General features: G+C 39.9%; 1 pseudogene; it reads left to right on the forward strand.

Annotated features, from left to right (window-relative positions):
* The first annotated feature begins 15966 nt into the window (after positions 1 to 15966).
* LOC134384104 (small ribosomal subunit protein uS17-like) lies at positions 15967 to 21170 on the forward strand (annotated as a pseudogene).
* Positions 21171 to 21628: the final 458 nt, after the last annotated feature.

The raw sequence follows: 21628 nt of genomic DNA on the forward strand, positions 1-21628 counted from the left end.
TAGACTGAAATTATGGGTTTGGGGAAGGAAGACCACAGAAGTAAGGAAGTAAAGTACTATTCTCATCACATCAAGGGCACTTACCACTGTTGGTAGGTTAGCTTTATAATAAAATATATATATATATATTTTAAAGTTCTGCTCAAGAACAATTGTAATGCATTTTCTGATATAGTTTAGGTTGTAAGTTTGGCCGCTATAACAAAAAGAAACATGATATAAGTTCTTTCTTTCAAAAAAGTCTAAAAAAATTAAATTTAATTTAATTTTTAAAAAGTCCTCCTGTTTCTCAAAAAGTTCTAGACAAAGCAGTCCAGGGCTGGTAGGGCAATTTGTTTCACAAGGTTTGTAAGAGACCCAGTTTCCTTATATTTTGCAGTTCTGCCTTCCTTAACAAGTAGCTTCCACAGTTACTATGGAAGCTTCCATGGGTGCATGGCTAATATGGGTGCTCTAGTATCTGTTATTGCATCCACATCCAGTAGGAAAGGGAGGATGTACTCTTTACTTCTAAAGATGCACCTGGAAGTTGCACATTTCATTCATTCTGCTAATATTCCATTGGCTGGAACCTAGTTGCATCACCGCATCTAGTTGTAAGGGAGGCTGGGAAATGTGGTATTTTACTAGGCAGCTGTGGCTCAGCTAAAATTTCTCTAACTATTAAAGAAGAGGCTGAATTTTGGGGAGCCCATCAGCAGTCTCTGTTTCTTTCTTTCTTTTTCTTTCTTTCTTTTTTTTTTTTTTTTGTGACCGGTAAGGGGATCGCAACCCTTGGCTTGGTGTCATCTGCACCGCGCTCAGCCAGTGAGCGCACCGGCCATACCTATATAGGATCCGAATCCGTGGCTCCCAGCGCCACACTCTCCCGAGTGAGCCACGGGGCCAACCCATCAGCAGTCTCTGTTAAAGCTGGATTGCAAGCATCCTAAGAGTGAATGATGGGTTTGGAAAACCCAGAAATCCAACATTTTAATAGCTATCAACCACTACCTTCATTACATTATAACCAAAAATTTCAGTGTGAACACCAGACATTCTTTTTTCTAGTGTATGATATTTTGAATTATATATTTGGTCTTCATTCAGTTCCACAACTCCTTATATCCTTAGAATCTCCAGAGTGGTGCCTTTTCATATGCTGAGTTAACTGATGGCTGGTGTTGGGAAAATAGAATAATTTAATCAGGCCCCTTTGCTTTAGGTCCAGTTGGGGGTGGTGTGGCACATTCTTTGCAAATAAGTTGGGTGTGGGTGGAGTTAGTGCACATGCACAGCACCTCCACTTGGCTGGTGTTGACTGCCTCAGGCATCTGCCCCACACGGCCATGCTCTCAAACCTATGGCTCCAAGGACCTTTTTGCCGGTTATCTACCTCATAGACTTGCGTGTGAGGGGTCTGGGGACCCAGCCAGGCATGTGAAGGGTTTGCAACCCAGTCTGGACAACGGGCTTAAGGGGTCTGTGAGCTCCGGACCCAGCCCTAGCCCAATAGCTGGTATCCTGTAAATAGCCTCAGGATAGGGGCTGGTTGTCAGGGGAACCAACCCTGTGATTAAAAGATTGGGACTTTCAGTGCTACCCCCTAACCTCCAGCGAGGGGAGAGGGGCTAAAGATTAAGTTGATCACCAATGGCCAATGATTTAACTAATCATGCCTATGTAATGAAGCTTCTATAAAAACCAATAGCACGGGGTTCAGAGAGCTTCTGGATAGCAGAATACCTGGAGGTTCCTGGAGGGTGGCACATCTGGGAAGGGCATGGAAACTCTGTGCTCCTTCCCCCATACCTCACCCTAAGCATCTCTTCATTTGTATCCTTTGTAATATCTGTTATAATAAATGGGGTAAACGTAAGTAAGTTCTGTAAGCCTGAGTTCTGTAAGCCACTCAGCAAATGAATGAAACCCAAGGAGGAGGTTGTGGGAACCCCAATTTATAGCCAGTAGGTCAGATAGTTTTTGGCATCAGAAGCAGGGGTGGGGGGAGGAGGCGGGGCCGTCTTGGGGACTGAGCCCTCAACCTGTGGGATCAGATGCTATCTCCAACTATATAATGTCAGAATTGAATTGGAGGCCACCCAGCTGGTGTCTGCTGCAGAACTGGTTACTTGCTTGTTGGTGGGGAGAAATCCCCACATGTTTGGTTACAGAAGTCTGTATTCTGTGTTGATTATTGCTGAGTAAGAGTATAGGAAAAACACCATGTTTTTTACTGTTGGATAGTGTCCTCTGACTACCCCACTGCTAAGGAATTTATACCAACAACGTTCACTCCGCATAGTCCCTAACTTCACCCCATTTCTGCTATCCTTCGTCCCATCCCATTCTCCTTTTACCTCCTGCTCAGGAGCAAAACCAAACTCCTCAACTCACTTGAGGTGGTTTATCTAGCCACAGTCATGCCCTTAAGGTTTTACCTTCCACTCCAAGAGGATTATCAAGACACTTTCCCAAAGAAAGATCTTCCTCTTGAAAAACTTAAAATTTTCAGCACCTTTACACTAATAGATGAGGTAAAATTCCTGTGTTTGACACTTCTTGAGAGTTTCTTCACATGGCACCCAGGAGCATAGGCTGAAAACCATTGTTCACTGCAGGCCACCTGGCCCCATGTATAACTATAAATGTTGAAAAAGTCTCAGGTGCCTTCATTCTTTCCCCTACACACTTCCTCTTTCCCTCAACCTTTCTCCTCCTTTTTTCCCATCATGGCACCCTCAAGCCTTCCTCCTGTCTTTACTTTTTCCAAACAATTCATGAACCACATTTGACTAAAATATAGATAACAGTGGGGCATTGTATTAGTCCGTTTATGTTGCTTATAACGAAGTACACAGAACTGGGTGATTTATAAAGAAAACTAAATTTATTACAGTTTCTGATACTGGGAAGTCCAAAGTCCATCTGGTGGTGGCAACAGTGACCCAGGGGTCTCACATTGCAAGATGGTAGAAGCAGAGAGAGCAGAGAGAGAGCAAGAGAGAGACCTCTTCTTTAAAGCCCTCAGAACCACCCCCCTGACTACCATTTTTAATACATTCACTGCTGCATGGTCCTACAATCCAATCACCTCATCGAGGCTCCACCCTTCAGTTACTGTAATAGGATTTCCCACCCTCTTAACAGTTGCAGTGGGGGCTAAGTTTCTAATACATAAAACCTTGGGGACACAATTCAAGCTTCAGGGAGTTTTGGGGGGACATAATTCAATCCACTACATTCTATCCCTGGCCCCCCAAAACTCATGTCCTTTTCACATGCAAATGCATTCATTTCATCCCCCAAATCTTAACTTGTTTCAACTCAAGAGTCCAAAGTTCAAAGTCCCATCTGTGAAATCAATACAAGTTATCTACTTCCAAGATACAATGGTGGGACAAACATAGGGTATATATAGCTATTCCAAAAGGTGGAAATAGGCCAAAAGAAATGAGTAACAGGTCCCCAAAAAGTCCGAAACTCAGCAGGGCAGATATTAAATCTCAAAGCTGGCAAATCATGTACCTTGACTCCATATTCCACCTACTCTGCATGCTGGTGTGGGGGTTGGGTCCCCAAGTCCTTTGGCAGCTCCACTCCTATGGCTTTCCTGGTCTCAAGCCGCACTTCACTTCTCCCAGGCTGGAGTTCCACTCTGGTAGCTCCACAGATCTGGGGTCTCCATGGCGGTCCTGCTCTCATGGCTCCACTAGGATGGCACTGTTGGGGTTTCTCTGCTGCAACTCTAACCCCACATTTCTGCTGGGCATTGCTCTAGTGAAGGTTGTCTGTGGTGACTCTGCCCCTACAACAGATCTCTTCCTGGGCCCCCAGATTTTTCCATACATCCTCTGAAATCAGGGTGGAGGCTCCCAAGCCTCCACAGCTCTAGCATTCTGCAAGCCTACAGACCTAACACCATGTGGATGCTGCCAAGGCTTCCAGCTTGTATTTCCCAAAGCTGCACGTCCAGCCACACTTGGGACCAATTTACCAACAGCTGGAGGAGCCAAATCAGCCAGGGTGCTGGTGCTGGAAGCAGCTTCCTGAGGTGGCCCTAAACAGTGAGCTGGTGGAGGGTGCCTCAGGCCTGTTTGCCAAAGCCATTTTGTCTCCCAAAGTCTTTGGGTCTGAAATGGAAGGGTTGGCCCCAGAGGCTTCTCCAAAGCCTTCAGGGCTTTTCCCCACTGCTCTTGATAATCTCATTCTTTTGTGTTGATCTTCTTGGCTAAGAGTCTCTAGGCTGCACCACTGCATGGTCTCTGTTTCTCTACCACATGGCCAGGCTGCAAATTCTCCAAATCTTTACACTCTTCTTCCCTTTTAAATTCTGGCTTTACGTCTCATGCCTTTGCTGCCATAACTCAGCACAGGACATTGCAAGTAGCCATGCAGCTTCCTTAATGCTTTGTTGCTGAGAAATTTCTTCCACCAGATACTTTGGTTCACCACTCCTAAGTTCCAACTTCCACAAAGTCCTAGGGCATAAACTGAATGCAGCCAAATTCCTTGCCAGTTCACAAGGGTGATCTTTGCCCCATTTTCCAGTAAATTCCTTCTTATTTCTATCTGAGACCTCCTTAGAATGGTCTTTACAGTCCATATTTCTATCAGCACTCTGCTCACCACCATGTAACCAGTTTCTAAGACATTCCAAACTTTCCTTCATCTTTTTCTCTTCTTCTGAGTCCTCCAAACTCCTCCAACCTTTGTCTAACACCCAGTTCCAAAGCTACTTCCACATTTTCAAGTATCCATTATAAGTAACACCCCACTTCTCTGGTACCAATTTTCTGTATTAGTCTGTTTTGGGCTGCTATAACAGAAATACCTGAGACTGGGTAACTTATAAAGAACAGGTTTATTTGCTTATGATTCTGGGACAGCTGCATCTGGTGTGGGCCTCAGGCTGCTTCTGCTCATGGCAGAAAGCAGCAGGTAGCTGGTGGATACAAGCAGATCACATGGCAAGAGGAAGCAAGAGAGCGAGAGAGAGGAGCTGCCAGGGTCTTTTAAACCACCAGCTCTCGCAGGAATTAATAGAGCGAGATCTCACTCAGGACCCTCACCCTCAGGGAGAGCATTAATCCATTCATGAGGAATCCGCCCCCATGACTATAACAGCTTCCAACACTGTCACATTTGGGATCAGATTTTCATATTGGGGATCATATTTTTGCATGAGTTTTGGGGGAAACAACTCTATCAGGCATCTAATTACTAATTTCAGGGCCATTTACATTTTATCAGGGACTAAAGACTGAAGCCTAAGAACCTAGAATATCTAAATGGAAGAATTTCAAGTATCTCATAGTTCTTAGGGGAAATTTGCTCATCCTTGATATCATACAGGCAAAACAATGAGGTAAAAACAAACTTTTACTAAACAGCTAGCATTCACTACGCATTGTGCACAACTTTCTCATAAGTCAATGTACTTAATCCTCACAACAATTATGAGTAACATTATTATCTCTATTTTACAAGTAAAGTGAGGCTCAGAGAAACAACCATTTGAACCTGAATCTGTCTGATTTTCCAAATCTGCATTGTTTTCACTATAGCAGCTATAAATATTTGCCAGAAGAAAAGAAATTAAAGTTTGTCATAGTCTCAATGGACCAAATGTTCTCTGAAACTACCCCCAGACAGATCTTGCACTAAAATTAGCCACAAGTGATTACAGGAGATGAGTAAATTCTATACCTGGCAAAACTCAGTCCCTTTTGCAGTGTTTCTCGAGAAGTGGCCTACACTCAGAATCACCAGGGGCCCTTAATAAATATGTGGCCTCCTGAACCCCTTCTGAGACCACTGAATCTGACCTCTGGGGGACACAACCTGTGAATCTGCATTTTAAATAAGACTCTCTAAAGCACACTATGTTTGTGAATCATTGGTTTGGTGAATAAACAGAAAAGAAGAGCTGTCATCCTCCTTATGACTGCCCATATTTTTGTAATTTTATAGCTTGTTAGCACTCTTGTTAGAGAACCAGAAAGGCTAGGATTCATTCCTCTAAATTATTCACTTAACAATTACTTACCGAATGCTTTCCAGTGTGCCAGGCATAGGAAAGCAAACACATCGCTTTTGAAATGTATTAGAAGGGAAGGCAAAAGACTGCAGAGAGGAAGATTGGAAAGCAATGGTCAAGAAGAAACTAGCTTTGAGAAATTATTTGAATGGTCAATCATTCATAAACTCTGTCACCGGAGAGATAGCTGCAATAATCTGGGACTACACAGGAGTTGCTGGTTACATGTATGCTATAATATTACAGGACTGGAGCATGCTTGCCCAGATATGCTATTCAAAGACGGAAAGTCAAGAGAACCATTTCTATTCAGCTACCAGTGGATAGGCCAGGTCTCTAGCTTTTATCCTGCTAGGAAGGGATGCATTTCTATATATGGAGCAGATCCAGGTTTTGTACGGCCTGAGCTTCTGCAATTATGGAGGCCCTCTCCAAGAAAGAGAATACAAAATTATGATTACAATATTAAGTATAACATGAATATTTGTTTCAAATGAGAAAAAAATCAATATAAATTATTAAAGACTTAGAGATTTAAGTTCCTCTTTTCTGAGATCCTTAGGCAATTTTTCAGAAATGCTTACACAGAAATGCTTTTTGATTGCAAACTGCTTCCTCTCCTTATCTAGAGCAGACTTAATTCCCAGCAACTCCCACCTCTCACATGGGCCCTTGCAAATGAGGTGCCCTGAAACTTAAGCTTTAGTAACTTCTTAGTAAATCCTTCTTTCCTCGTTCTGTCTTTACAGGGCACAGTGCTATCTTTGCTTCAGTGGCCTTTGCTGTAGGTTAGCTCCCGCAAACATACACAAGGCCAGTCGTTCAGCTGATTTAGCTGGGGAGCAGTATTGACAGAACAAACTCTGATGATGGTGGGGTAGATAATGAGAAAATGGATTACTGGATCTGAGACAGTTATCCAACCCCATTCACTCTGGGGAAACTGCAAGCAGCAAAGGGGGCCAACATAGTTTATGTATTTGCTACAGCCAGGCTGTGCAAGCTGGAAAATAAAATTCTTTTGTCTTAAATCTATAAATTCAGTTAGGTTACAAGGGGTATATCTCCCCTGCTGCTCAGAAATTCTCACTGACTGTCATCTTATATGAGTCATATACACCAGGAAAGAGAATAAATAATTTCATAGTAAATGCAATTTGTTTAGTAGATAACAACATGGTGTTCAAGGGAGGGATGGTAAAAATGTTGAGAATTACTGGATCTGTTCCAAGTACCTCACTTTAGAGATGCTAAAACTGAGGCCAGAGAAAGGAAGATATGTTTTCAAAATCATATAGTCAGGCAGTAGTAGAGCCAGAATAGAATTTCCGGTCCAGGCTTCTTGTTTGATAAAACAACCTTCTCAGTTCAAAATCCTACTTTCTGGGCCGAGCCTGTGGTGCACTCGGGAGGGTGCGGCCCTGGGAGCGCGGCGACGCTCCCAGCGGCCGCAGGTTCGGATCCTATATAGGAATGGCCGGTGCACTCACTGGCTGAGTGCCGGTCACGAAAAAGAAAAAAAAAAAAAAAAAAAATCCTACTTTCTCAATGCCAAGAGGAAATGTAGGGTAGGAGCTGCAGCAGAGAACCCCCATCAGGACCGTACCTAATGGAGCCATGGGAGTGGGACCACCATGGAGACCCCAGAACTATGGAGCTCCCAGCGTGCAGTACTAGCCTGGAGAGCAGAAGCATGGGCTGAGGCCAGGAAAACTATAGCAGTACAGCTGCCCAAGGTCCAACCCCTGCACCAGTGTGTAGAGGATTCCAGACATGGTGTGAAGGGAGGTTATTCTTCAGCTTTAAGATTTAATGCCTGACCTGCTGGGTTTTGGACTTGTTTGGGAGCTGTTACCACTTTCTTATGGCTCATTTCTCCATTTTGGAATAAGAATTTCTGTCTTATGCTTATTCCACCATTGTATCTTAGAAGTAAATAACTTGTTTTGATTTCACAGGAGAGACTTTGGACTTTGGACTTTTGAGTTGAAACAAGTTAAGACTTTGGGGATGGAATGAATGTATTTACCTATGCGAAGGACATGAACTTTGGGGGCCAGGGGTGGAATGCTATGGGTTTGTGTGTTGGAGATTTGACCTCTGCTATAATAGTGTTAATAGGATGAGAACCCCTATTATGGTAATTTAAAGGTGGAGTCTTTAGAGGTTGATAGGTTGTGAGGACTGTACCCTCATGAATAGATTAATCCATTGATGGTCTAATGGGTGGTTATTAAATGGGTTATTGATAGGTAAATACATAATAATAGTATTGCTAGGTGAAGAAAACTAGATTGATACCCAGTTTTTTTTGGGGGGGGCACAGCTGACTGGTAAGGAGACCCAAACCCTTGACCTTAGTGCTCTAACCCTGTGAGCTAACCGGCAAACCCCTCTTCCTAATTCTTAAGGCCATAGAATCTGATGGGCTCTTAGGATGTGTTAATGGCTTCCATTTAAAATTTTTTGATTTTTAATGACTTTGGAACTTAAAGGAATCTTAGAATCTTGCATTCTTACATATTTCTTAAGTGAAACAATTCTTTTGAAAATTTTAAATGATACCCCATTTAATTTTGACAATCTCATAGATTTTGTCTGACTTGCACTTACAGCCTAAAAGATTATTCTACTAACTCTTGAGTGCCTAGAGTTCTTTGGGGGAGTCTAAAAAGACTCATGACACCAAATCTGAATGAAGAAAGTCAGAGGACCATGGAGATAAGGCTAGATTTCCCTTGAAACAAATTTGTTCTAGGTGTTCTGACAAGAACTGTTGATGTCATAATCCTAGCATTGCTTATCAATAACCATCATCATGATCACAAATGCTTTTCTAAATCCCCTTGTTGTGAACTTTACAATGCTTAGCTATTCAAATCTGTTCATTCATCTGTTCATTCAACACATACTAGGGGAAAAGAGTGTCTTCCCATTTACTGAGGTCCTGAAATGTGCCTGGTACTAGGCTAGGCAACCACAGACACCACCTTACTGAATCTTACCAGGAATTTACATGATGGGTGTCATTTTTTCTATTTTACAGATGAGGAAACTGAAGTTAGGAGAGCAGTTAACCTGCCCAGGTTCACCCAAGAAGGCACTGTGCTAAGCATGCAGTGAAGGAAACAGTTTCTTATCCTGGGAGTTTTTACAATCTAGTGACAAGACAGACCCACAAATGACTAAATATAAAACAAAGAGAATTAGTGGGAAGGTGAATAGACAAGCAAAATGCCCAGAGAGCCTACAGAAAGGGGAATTTTGTGAGGGATAGTTGTTTGTGCTGGATCCTAAAGAATGAGTAGGATTTTAAGTAGAATAAGCAGAGAGTTTCTAGAATGTGGCTTGAGCAAAGCCAAAGAACTGGGGAAGTGCATTTTGTGTATGGGGAACAGCAAATGTCTATGGGTTGGAACACAAAGAATGTAGAGGTAGAGAAGGGAAATGAAGCTAGATCAAGAATGGTCTTGAAGGCCGTGCTATGTAGTGTGGACTTGATTCTGTTTAGTTTTGCATATGTATGCCAAGTGAGAGAAATGAAGAGGTGGTATCTTCCATGACTCTTCAGTTAATTGTTCATGTATGTTATGTATATTTTACCACAATTAAAAAAAATCCACTGAGGTAAACCCTTTCTGCAACCCCTGGAAACCACCATTCTACTTCCTGTCTCTATGAAATTGACTAATCTAGGAACCTCATATAAGGGGAATTGTAAAATATTTGTCCTTTTGTGACTGGCTTATTTCACTCAGTATAATATCTTCAGGGTTCATCCATGTTGTAATGTGTCAAAATTCCCTTCCTTTTTAAGTCTAAGTAGTATTCCATTGTATGTATATATCACATTTTGTTTATCCATTCATCCATCTATAGACACTTGTATTACCTCCACCTTTTGACTATTATAAATAATGCTGCTATGAATATGGATGTACAAATATCTGTTCAAGTCCCTGTTTTCATCTCTTTTTGCTGTATACCCAGAAGTGGATATGCTGGATCATATGGTAACTTTAAGTATAATTTTCTGAGGAATCACCATACCATTTTCCATAGTAGCTGCACCATTTTACATTCCCACCAGTAAAGCACAAGCGTTCTAATTTCTCCACGTCCTCACCAAAACTTGCTATTTTCTGTTTTGTTTTTGGGTTTTTTTTTTGATAATAGCCATCTTAAAGGGTGTGAACTGGTATCTTATTGTGGTTTTAATTTGCATTTCCCTAATTACTAGTGATGTCGAGCATCTTTTCTAATGCTACTGGACATTTGTATATCTTTGGAGAAATGTCTATTTAAGTCCTTTGCCCATTTTTTGTGGTTGAATTGTAGGAATTCTTTACATATTCTTTATATATTCTAGATATTAATCCCTTATCAGATATATAATTTAAAAATATTTTCTCCCATTCCGTGGGTTCTCTTTTCACCCTATTGATAGTGTCCTTGATGCACAAAAGTTTTAATTTTGGTGAAGTTCAACTTATCTATTTTTTCTTTTTTTTGCCTGGGCTTTTGGTATCATATCCAAGAATTACTATCAAATCCAATGTTGTAAAGTTTTTGCCCTTACATTTTCTTCTAAATGTTTTATAGTTTTAGATTTTATGTCTAGGTCTTTCATCCATTTTGAGTTAATTTTTGTATAAGGTCTAAGGTAAGGGTCCAACTTCATTCTTTTGCCTGTGGATTTCCAGTTTTTCCAAAGTATTTGTCAACAAGACTGTCCTCTTCCTATCGCACCCTTGTTGAACTCATTCGACCATATAAGCAAGTGTTTATTTCTGGGCTCTCTATTCTTTTCCATTCCATTCCATTGGTCTATCTGTGTGTCTTTACTCCAGTAGCACACTTTTTTTTTTCTTTGTTTTGGCAGCTGGCTGGTATGGGTAGCCGAATCCTTGACCTTGGTATTACAACACTGCATTCTAACCAACTGAGCTAACTGGCCAGCCCACACTGTTTTGATTATGTGAGATATGAGATATGGGAAAAGTGGGAGATTTGGGATATGTAATAAGGCCCCTAAGCAGTTGGCTTTAATTTAATCAAAAGGGAGATTACCATAGGTGGATGTGACTTAATCAGCTGGCTCTTTAAAAAGGGGTCTATAAGTCAGAGAGAGATAGAACTCAGAGATTTGAAGTGCCAGAGATGCTCACCTCTTGGCTTTGAAACAAACTGCCGTGAGTTTGCATTTCTAAATGCAAAAGGGAAAATTCCTTTACAGTGGGGAGAACTGGTAGATTCCACCCTAGACAGGACAGAGCAGCACCATGGCTTCACGACAGGATGCACTGAGAACATGACTTATATCGTGTTCCGGCCCAAACTGGAATATCTGAATCTCATCGGGAAAGCATAAGACAGTCTACACAACAACCACTCTGTCCTCTTCAAAAATGTCAGTGTTGTGAATGACAAAGAAAGACTGAAGGACAGTTCCAGATTAAATGAAATCAAATAAACATGACAACTAAATGCAGAATGTAATTGTGGATTGGATCCTGGACTGGAAATTTTGTTGTTGTTGTTGCTGCTGTTGTTGTAAAGCTCAACTACGGAGACAATGGGAGAAATTAGAATATGAACTACTTTTTAGATAATGATATTATATCAGTGATGCATTTCCTTGATCTTAGGAGACGTATGCATAAGTATTTAGGGGTGAAGGGACATGTTGTCTACAACTTACCCTTAAAGTTGTAAGGATAAGTTGTAAGGTTCAGCAAAAATAACAACAATAATAATAGGTCTATTTTTACAGAGAGAAAGAGCTAATGCAAACACAGTAAAATGTTAAATGATAGGTGGATCCAGATGGGAGATACATAGATGTTCACCTGTCGTATTATTACAAATTTTCTGTAAGTTTAAAAATTTTCAAAGTAAGAAGTTAAAAATATGCAAGAAGAGAGGTGGTGGTCAACTGTGCTGGATATTGCTGACCAGTCAAATAAGACGTCTCAAGAAGTGGCCACTGGATTTAGCAACATGGCAGTCACTAGTGATCTTAAAAGCAGTCTTGGAGAGCTAGGACAGAGGTTTAATTGGCAGGGATTGAGGGAGTGGAGATAGCAATTAGAAACATGTCTTTTTTAAAAATGTTAGCACATTTAGGGTAGGATGGAATGAAATTAGTAGTTATCTTCCATTCTGTTCTTTTGTTACTAATTACTGACTAGTATCTATGATTATTTAGACTAATCTGGCCTGGATTTATTCCCAGAATGGAGTAAAATGCTTTTCATTGATCCTGAGTACTTAACTCACTGCACGGACTCTGGTCTGGATTCAAAGTCAATTTAGTGTCAAAAGCTCCTATGGTCTTCTCCACTGCTGGCTGAACGGTCCTTTGGGGAAAGTCCTCTGAAGCCCTCTGGCTGTCTCCTGCCACCCAGTTCCTGGCCTCTTCTTCTTTCAGTTCACAAATGGAGTTCTGCAGAGAGAAAAATGGTGGAGCCCCTCCTCCAGTGTCTGACCCTCCACCTTCACCCACTAGGGAAGAAACTGATAAAGTACCTTGTAGCCACCACGGCATCCAGACCAAAGCCCCATTCTTATGGTGAGTTCCCTCCAAACCTACCAGGTTATCCCTTGTTAATTTCTTCTTCACCTCTTCTATTCTCTTTATTGGTATGAATGAATACAAGTTTTTGTCTTTCCTATTCATTGTTGAAATTTGTCTCCTCTGATATGACATTGGATACTACTTTTTTCTGATACAGAGCCTTGACATTCCCAGATTTTAAGTTCATACCAAACTATTGTCTCTAAGAAACACAATAGTTTTTCCAAACAGATCATTTCAAATACACCAGTTAAGCAAAACTTTAATAAGAGCAGGAAGTTATAGCCTTTTCTTCACATGTCAGTTCCAGAGAAGTTTCCCTTTAAGCTAATTCCCGGAATTGATGGTGGGTCTTCTGGTAGGATTTATTGCAAAGAACCATGGGCTTCCTAAATCCAGTCTCCAAAGCTTAGTGATTTTGCTAAGTGAGATCACATAATGCCATGAAACACCAGGGAAGCACTTGCTTCTCAACTCTCAAGTAATCCCACCAGCTTCAAATGTCATGAGTTACAAATGCAAACTTATTTATTCCTCACAACAGACCTGCCAGGTAGTTTTATTGTCCACATTTTGTGGGTGAGAAAACAGAGATTTTAGAGAGGTCAAACCTTTATTTTAAAATTGGTGGTAACATCCCTCTTTCATTTTTAATTTTAGTTATTTGAGTATCCTCTCTTTTATTCAAAGAAGCAACTCTTAGTTGCACTGATTTTCTCTCATTGGGTTATTGTGAGGATTAAATGAGATAATGGGATACCAGTTCCTAAAAAAGAAATGCAAGTGCTCAATAACCATATTTTATAGATTTGGGCCTCCTAAAACAATTCAAAGAAATTAAGATAACAATAAGATACTATTATTATATCAAATTGGCACAGTTAGAAAAAACTCCAGTTAGAAGTCACCCTCTTGTGTGTGGGAATAGTTACTGGAAGAGGATGCTATAAGGGGCTTCTGGGATGTTGGTAATATTTTATTTATTTATCTGGGAGCTGTTTACATGGTTTAAAAATTCATTGAGCAGTGGGGAGTTATTGTTTACCGGATACAATGTTTCAGTTTTGCTGAAAGATGAAAAGAGTTTTGGAGATGGATGATGGTGATGGTTGCACAACAATGTGAGTATGCTAAATGCCACTGAAGTGTATACTTAAAAATGTTAAAATGGTAAATTTTGTTATGTGCATTTCACCACAATTTAAAAATCCATTGAGCTACATACTCATGATTTGTGCACTTTTCTGTATATAAATTGTATTTTAATTATTAAAAAACAAAACCAAAAACAGTACACAGTGATGGAAGCCTGCAGTAAGCAGACACTGCTGGTGAAAGTGTAAATTGATATCTTTTTGGAAGGCAATCTGGAAACATGTATCAAAAGCCATAATCTTTGACTCAGCAATTCTACTTCTAGGAATTTATCCTAAGGAAACATTTAACATGTTTGCAAAGGTACAAGGACACTTACTGTAATGTTGCATATAAGAGCAAAAAACTGAAAACGCATGGAGTCCCATAAAAAGAGATTGGTTAAAAAATATATGGTATACCCACACAGTGGAATATATGTAGTCACCAAAACTGCTATACATTAATCTTTATTAATATAGTAAAATATTTACATTACATTAAGTGGAAGAAAAGGAGGAGATAAATATGAAAGATATAAAAAGCCATAAAAAATTTGCCAGTGGTCATCTATTTTGAGCAATGGAAATGTACTGCCTTTTAATTTTCTTTCTTTTTTGCTTGTTGTGTTGTAAATTTTCTTTGAGGATAATGTTATTGCCTTTGTAATAAGAAAAAATCTATGTTATTGGTAATTAGAAAAAAAAAATGTTTGCAACACACAGTAGGTGCTCAAAAATGTTACTGCCCATTTCTTCCTTTGGAAAAGTAATCACTGTCTGCCCATTAACTGTATGAGTCAGGGTTCTCCAGAGACACAAAACCAATAGGATGTGTGTATATACAGAGAGAGGTTTATTTTAAGGAATTGGCTCACATGATTATGGAGGCTGGCAAGTCCAAATTCTTCAGGGTGTATCGGTAGGCTGGAGATCCAGGGACGTGCCAATGTTGCATTTCAAGTCTGAAGGCCATCTGCTGGCAGAATTCCTTCTTGCTCTGGGGTAGGGGGTGAAGAGGTGGTCAGTTTTTGTTCTCTTAAGGCCTTCAGCTGATTGGATGAGGTCTATCCACATTATGCAGGACAATCTGCTTTACTCAAAGTCCACTGATTTAAATGTTAATCTCATCCAAAAAACACCCTCACAGAAACATCCAGAATGTTTGAGCAAACATCTGGTAACTATGGCATAGCCAAGTGGACACAAAAAATTAACCATCACATCATCCCTTTGTAGGGGTTGGCTGTGGGTACCCAGTGAGGAGTAGGGGAAAAAGAAAAAGGATTTAGCTCTCTGGGCCAATTGAGTGTTTCCTGGAAGCACAGACTTACCATGGAAGCCAGTATGCCCCAAAACTCTTTAAATCTACTTTAGTTAAGGTTTTCACAAACTGTATACAATTTGTCTGTTTGCCTCACTCTAGGAAATGCTCTAGGTTTGGTCACCCATGCAGATGCCCAAGATTAGACTGATTGAAACTGAAGAGGACAGACGCCCAGTGTCTTGGAGAAAATAAATGCTCTTTTCCATGTTACTTCCTATAAAATTCAAGGAATTGGAGCCTGCTGTGTCTCCAGGATGCCCTTGCTGTTTCTGCAAGGCTTTTACAAACGGAATGGACTGTGCTGACCTGTCTAGGTCTGTGCCTCTCTTGGTTTTAAATGTGTTTTTTTTTTTTTTTTAGGGTGGGGTGGGGCTGGCTGGTTAGACCATGTTGTTGTAACACCAAGGTCAAGGGTTCAGATCCCCATACCAGCCAGCTACAAAAAAAAAAAAAAAAAAAAATTCTGCCGATGTTTGGCTGCATGCCTTCCCTTATTGCTGTTCATTATTTCATACTTTATAATTCTATAAGGTGATATTAATTTGAAGCTTACGGAAAGGTTAGAAACTGGGGGGTTTGCAGATGCTTATTGTTGGCTTTTGTGGAAAATTTAAAACTTTTTGACTTAATTGATGGCACTCAAAAATTGGGAAATTTTGTGGTATATACATACAATGGAATATTATTCAGTAATAAAAAGGAATCCACTGACACATGTTAACAACATGGCTGAAAACAGTATGCCAGGTGAAAGCAGTCATTCACAAAGACCATATATTGTATGATTCCATTCTCATGAAATTTTCAGAATAGGAAAATCTATTAGTGGATGTGTATGGCTGGAGAGTGGAGGAGATAGGAGAGCAAGAGCTAAAAGATATCCTTTTGAGGTGATGCAAATGTTCTAAAAATGACCGTGGTGATGCTTGCACATATCTGTGAATATAGTGAAAACCATTGGATTGTACATGTCAAATGGGTAAGTTGTGTGGTATGTAAATTATATCTCAGTAAAGCTATTTTTAAAAAAAAAATGCGTTTTGGGTGTATATTCGAAAGATTTGAAAGCAGGGTCTCGAAGAGATGTTTGCATACCCATGTTCATAGCAGCATTATTCATGTAGCCAAGAGGTGGAACAAACCGAGTGTCCACGGACAGATAATGGATAAACAAGATAATGGAATATTATTCAGCCTTAAAACAGAAGGAAATTCTGACATGTGCTACAACTGGATGAAACTTGAGGATATTCTTAATGAAGTAAACCAGTCACCAAAGGGCAAATGTTGAATGAGTCCCCTTATATGAGGTATCTAGAGTAGTCAAATTCATAGAAACAGAAAGTAGAATGGTGGTTGCCAGGGGCTGGAGAGAGGGGAAAAAAGGGAGTTATTGTTTGACGGGTACAGAGGTTCAGTTTTGCAAGATAAAAAAGTTTTGGAGTTCAGATGCCCAACAAAGTGAATATTCTCAACACTGTCGAACTATACACGTAAAACGGATAGGATGATAAAGTTTATATTATACGTATTTTACCACAATTTAAAATTTAAAAGAAATAGGGAAATTTCAAATCAAGTCCAATTTCTGAGTTAGCAATTTGAATATCTGGCAAGTCTGGGTAGGCACTCCCCTCACAGCAAGAATCTTCTGGAACAAGTAGTGGCTGCCCGCTTTAGAGTGAGCCTGAGGTTTCCACTATTTCACTTGCTTTCTTCTACTCATTCACGCTAATTACTAACTGCTGGAAGCATTTGCATCTGTAACCGGTGTGCTGGGGCATCTCATCTCTTCTGTTTTCTCCCAACCCTCACTACATCCCAACATGAAACTGTCAAAACTTAGAGTAAGATAGCCTAAAGGTCTATCTGGTTCCTCCTATTATTAGCTATATGGCCTTGTGCCCTTCACTTAATCTTGGAGAGTCTGCCTCCACCCTGTCTCCCCTGTAAAATAATTTTGATAAAATGTTCTCTACCTAACAGGCAAGATGAATAATGTATCTGAAAGCACTCTGTAAGCAATAAATTGCTGTTCATATAGAAAGCATGAGAAGTAACATTTTTTCCAATCCTATTGTTTAATGTATGCTAAATTTTTTTGTTTATTGCAACATTGTTTTCTCATTTATTTCAGCTCTTTATTATTTTAATCTGGATTCTGAAGGAACTAATTTAAAAAATTATTTTATTTTAAAAATAAGTAACATGTTTGCATACTTCAAAAATTAAAAAGGGATAGAATGAAGATTATTCATCCCCCATCTTCTTTTATCCAGCACGAAACATATAACTACCATTAATTTCCTGTGTATTTTTCTGGGTTTTATAAATGCATATGCAAGGGCAGGCTTTTGGCTCACTTGGGAAGGTGTGGTGCTGATAACACCAAGGCCATGCCACGGGTTCGGATCCCTATACAGGGATGGCTGGTTACCTCACTTGGGAGAGCACGGTGCTGACAACACCAAGTCAAGGGTTTAGATCCCTTTACTAGTCATCTTTAAAAAAAAAAAAAAAAAAAAAAAGATGCATATGCAAACAAATACATATCCTGTGTTTTCTGGGGGGAGTTATTTTCAAATATAAAACCTTTTAAAACTTTACTTTTGAAAATAATTTCTGTACTACCGAAAGCAATGTTGCTGTTATCATTGTCATTATTTTAGGAAATAAAAACATCTCATGATTAGTAAGCCAGGCTATGTCCTTTACCTTTTCACACTGGCATTCCAAAATATCTAACTCATCAGCATTAAATGTGCTTATCTTTAATATTTATTCTCGTTAGTACTGAATTTTTTCTCATCCACTAGGACCTGAAGAGCAAGATTCATAAAAATAAAAAGCAAAAAAAAGAGCAAGATTCATAAAAAGTAAAATGATATTTACCTTCCTTAGAAAAAAGAAACTGATAATTTTGACAACTCTAAAGAATGAGTTTTCCAGGGATTAGCTGAATGGAGCTCTGGCTTCTAAAGTTGGCTTGACTCTAAGATGTATGATTTCCTCTTTTCAGTTCAGCCCTGTCATCTACTTCCTGGATTTTTTTCTCCACTGTCTGAGCCTCAACTCCGTGGTTTGTGACAGCTTGGATGGAGAAGTCTTTAACGCCTTGTCACCTATGCAACCTTTCCAAAATATCTGGTGATGCTTTACTATTTTGAATGTTTTAGTGATTCCTATCTTTAAAACAAAACAAACAAACAAAACCCCTCTCTTATCCACATTCCACCCTCAACTACCACCCTATTTCTCAGATCTTTTTCACAGTGAAACTTCCTGAAAGAATTGTCCATACTCACTGTATTTTTCCATCTCTAATTATCTCTCTGGGCCATTCTAATCATGCTACTGTCCATACCCGATCCACTGGAATGGCTCTAATGCAGATCATGAAAGACCTTCCAATCTTGGGCCTCATCTTACTTGACCTCTCAGTGACATTTGACAAATTGGTAATTGATCCTCTTTCTTGATACACTCTTTACTTGGCTTCTGAGACAACACACTTTCCTGGGTTTCCTGCTACTTTACTGATCCTCTTTCTCTTCCTGAGTTATGAACATTGGAGTGCCTCAGGGCTCAATTCAATTTATACTCTCTGGGTAATTCTATCCAGTCTTATGGCATATACTGTTCTGATGACTCCCATATTTCTATTGCTAGCTCTGTTATTTCTTCTGAACTTTAGCCTCAAATGTCCAACTGCCCATTGGACATTTCCACTTGGACATCTAAGGGGCACCTCAAATTTAACATATCCAAGACATTACTCTTTCTTCCTTCTCTGCCCACTCCCTCAAATCTGCTCTACTACATTTCAAATAAAGGGCAACACCATTAACCTAGTTGTTCAGGCTAAAAGCTAAGAATTATCGTAAGTCATCTTTTTCTCTCATTCCCAACATCCAATACATTAGTAGCAAAACTTTTGGCTAAACCTCCAAAACATATATCCTGAATTCAACTTTTTTCCCCACTATCTCCACTGCCAATGCCCTAGGCTAAGGCATTTTCATCTAATGCTTAAAGTGTTGCAAAGCCTCTTAAGTTATGTCTACTTTTGCTCCCTTAGGGCTCATTTTGCATATGTGTACAAAAGGCTCATATCATTCTTTCTTTGTTTTTAAAAGTCTGCAATGGCTTTCTATCATGCACAGAATAAAATTAAAATTTTTTACCAAGGCTTACAAGGCCCTTCATAAATTGTCTTTGCCTACTTCTCTGACTTCACCTTCCGCCCCTCCCTCACTCGGTTCTAGTAACACAGCACCTTTCTGTTCTTGAACACCTGAAGTTTGTTCCTGCAGAGGGGCTTTACACTTGCTGCTCCCTTTGCCTGGAATGTCTGCCCCAGACATTTGCACAGCTGACTCCTGGTCTTTATTTTTCAGCTCAAATGTCACCTACTCAGAAAAATATTCTCTGACTACCATATCTAAAGTAGCCCTACTCCAGTCACTTTTTAACCCCAGCATGCTGATTTACTTTCTTCTGAATTTATCTAATACATGTAAATGTTCAGTTTGGTTAAAACGTATTTGAATCTAAGGTTAGAATTCCTTTAGGTAGTAACATCTTTTGGAAAGAAACAGTCTTTCCTGTAAGTGACCTCTACTAAGATAGTATCTGTGTGTATGAGGCATTATGGTTGGGGAAGCCTGAGACTTTGGATCCATTTGGTGTCCCTGTACTATTCCTTGACTTCTCAGGATGTTCAGCAACCTGTTATCAGTGAGTGGCATATCTTGTAGCCTGGCCTCTCCACCAAGCTTGTTCAGAGCTTGGAGGCAAACCACAGCTCTTCTTGAGGTCTGGCTGTTACTACTTTTTATTTCTGGCCCAGTGTAATATACAAAGTTACTTCCCCCCATACTTACCAGCCAGTACTCTTGGCTACCTTCCCTATTTCTCCACAGAGTATGTGGGAACTTCTGGATACATTCTATATCACACAGGAGCTAAGGGCCACTAGCTCTTCCAAGATCCTGTTACTTAATTTTGTATATATGATTTTGTGTTCTTTTTTTTTTTTTTTTTTTTTTTAACAAAAACTTCCCCATAGCCCCATTACACAAGCTTCAAGACCTGTAAAACCTGTATTTACCCCTGGCTACTTGACACCTTGAGAAACTAAATGCAGGCTTTCTCTCTTTTCCCAGCTACACCAGGGCATCAGTTTCATTTATATGTGGGTGTCTGCTTGTTGGTATGGGTATAGTCTGCAAGTAATCTCTACTGGGAATCCCAAACAGGAGCAGAGCAAGAATCCTTTCTGCTCTGAATAGCTGGAGTGGGAAGACAAGGGCAGGTGTCTCTTAACCAATGCTTCTCTTATGTCTTCCTTCTTCTTCCCTTTACCCTTCAATCAGAAGAGGCTTTTAAAAATTTTTTTCTTATGTCACAGCCTTGTGGTTTAGCTGTCCTAGATGGAAGGGGCATTTCCTCTGTAGTGTGGGAGAACTCTATGAGATTCTTACTATGAGCTGAACTTCATAGGTTAAATGAAACTCAGGAAATTTATCAACTTCTTTTTCTCTCCATTAAACCTATTCTATTCTCTCCTGATTAGGGAAATAATCCTCAGGGCTACACTTCAGGCAACAGTCTATAATGGAACATGACTTAAGAAAATAAAATGGATTGTTTTTTCAGGCCGCCAGGAAGATAGCAGACATTCAGACTGAGCATGCCTACTACCAAAAGCAGCCAGCCATCTTTCAAAACAGGAAGAGGGTCCTGGTGGAAGAAACTGGGAAGGAGAAACTCCTGTGATATTATAAGAACATAGGTCTCCTGCATTGATAAGAAATGCCCCTTCGCCGGTAACATTTCCATTGGAGTGTGGATCCTGTCTGGCATGGTAACCAAGATGAAGATGCAGAAGACCACTGTCATCTGCCGGGACTATCTCCACTACACCTGCAAGTACAATCACTTCAAGAAGTGCCACAGAACCTGTCCGTGCACCTGTCCCCCTGCTTCAGGGATGTCCAGATTGGTAACACTGTTACAGTGGGCAAGTACTGGCCCCTGAGCAGGATGGTGCACTTCAATGTGCTTGAGGTCACTCAGGCGGCAGGCACCGAGAAGCAATTCCAGAAGTTCTGATACTGGACACCTGCCCACTCCGCAAAATGAAATAAAGTTATTTTCACATACGTGCGCACAAAAAAACAAAATTAAAATGAAATCACCTTGATATTTGCAAAATATTACCCCCATTATATTCCAGGTGTTTTTTGTTTGTTTGTTCTTTTTGAGAGCAGTCAGAAAACTGGATTTGTAGGGGATTTGTAGCGGAAATATTTTAAATGTTGGCATATAATTGAAAAATCTATAAAAAGATAAAATAATATTACTCATATGGTGCTAGGAACCAAAACTGTTCTAAGAGATTTAGAGATGTTAACTATTTTAATCCACACAACCTATTTTTCAGATGAGGAAACTAAGGTACAAGACAAGTAACTTGACCAAGATCACATAGCCATACACAGTACAAGCCAAATATATATTTGTGGGACAGATTTGGCCACAAGGCCATCAATTTGAAACTTCTAGTTTAT

The sequence above is a fragment of the Cynocephalus volans genome, chromosome 8 (assembly GCF_027409185.1).
Source record: "Cynocephalus volans isolate mCynVol1 chromosome 8, mCynVol1.pri, whole genome shotgun sequence".
In the NCBI taxonomy this organism is placed as follows: domain Eukaryota; kingdom Metazoa; phylum Chordata; class Mammalia; order Dermoptera; family Cynocephalidae; genus Cynocephalus; species Cynocephalus volans.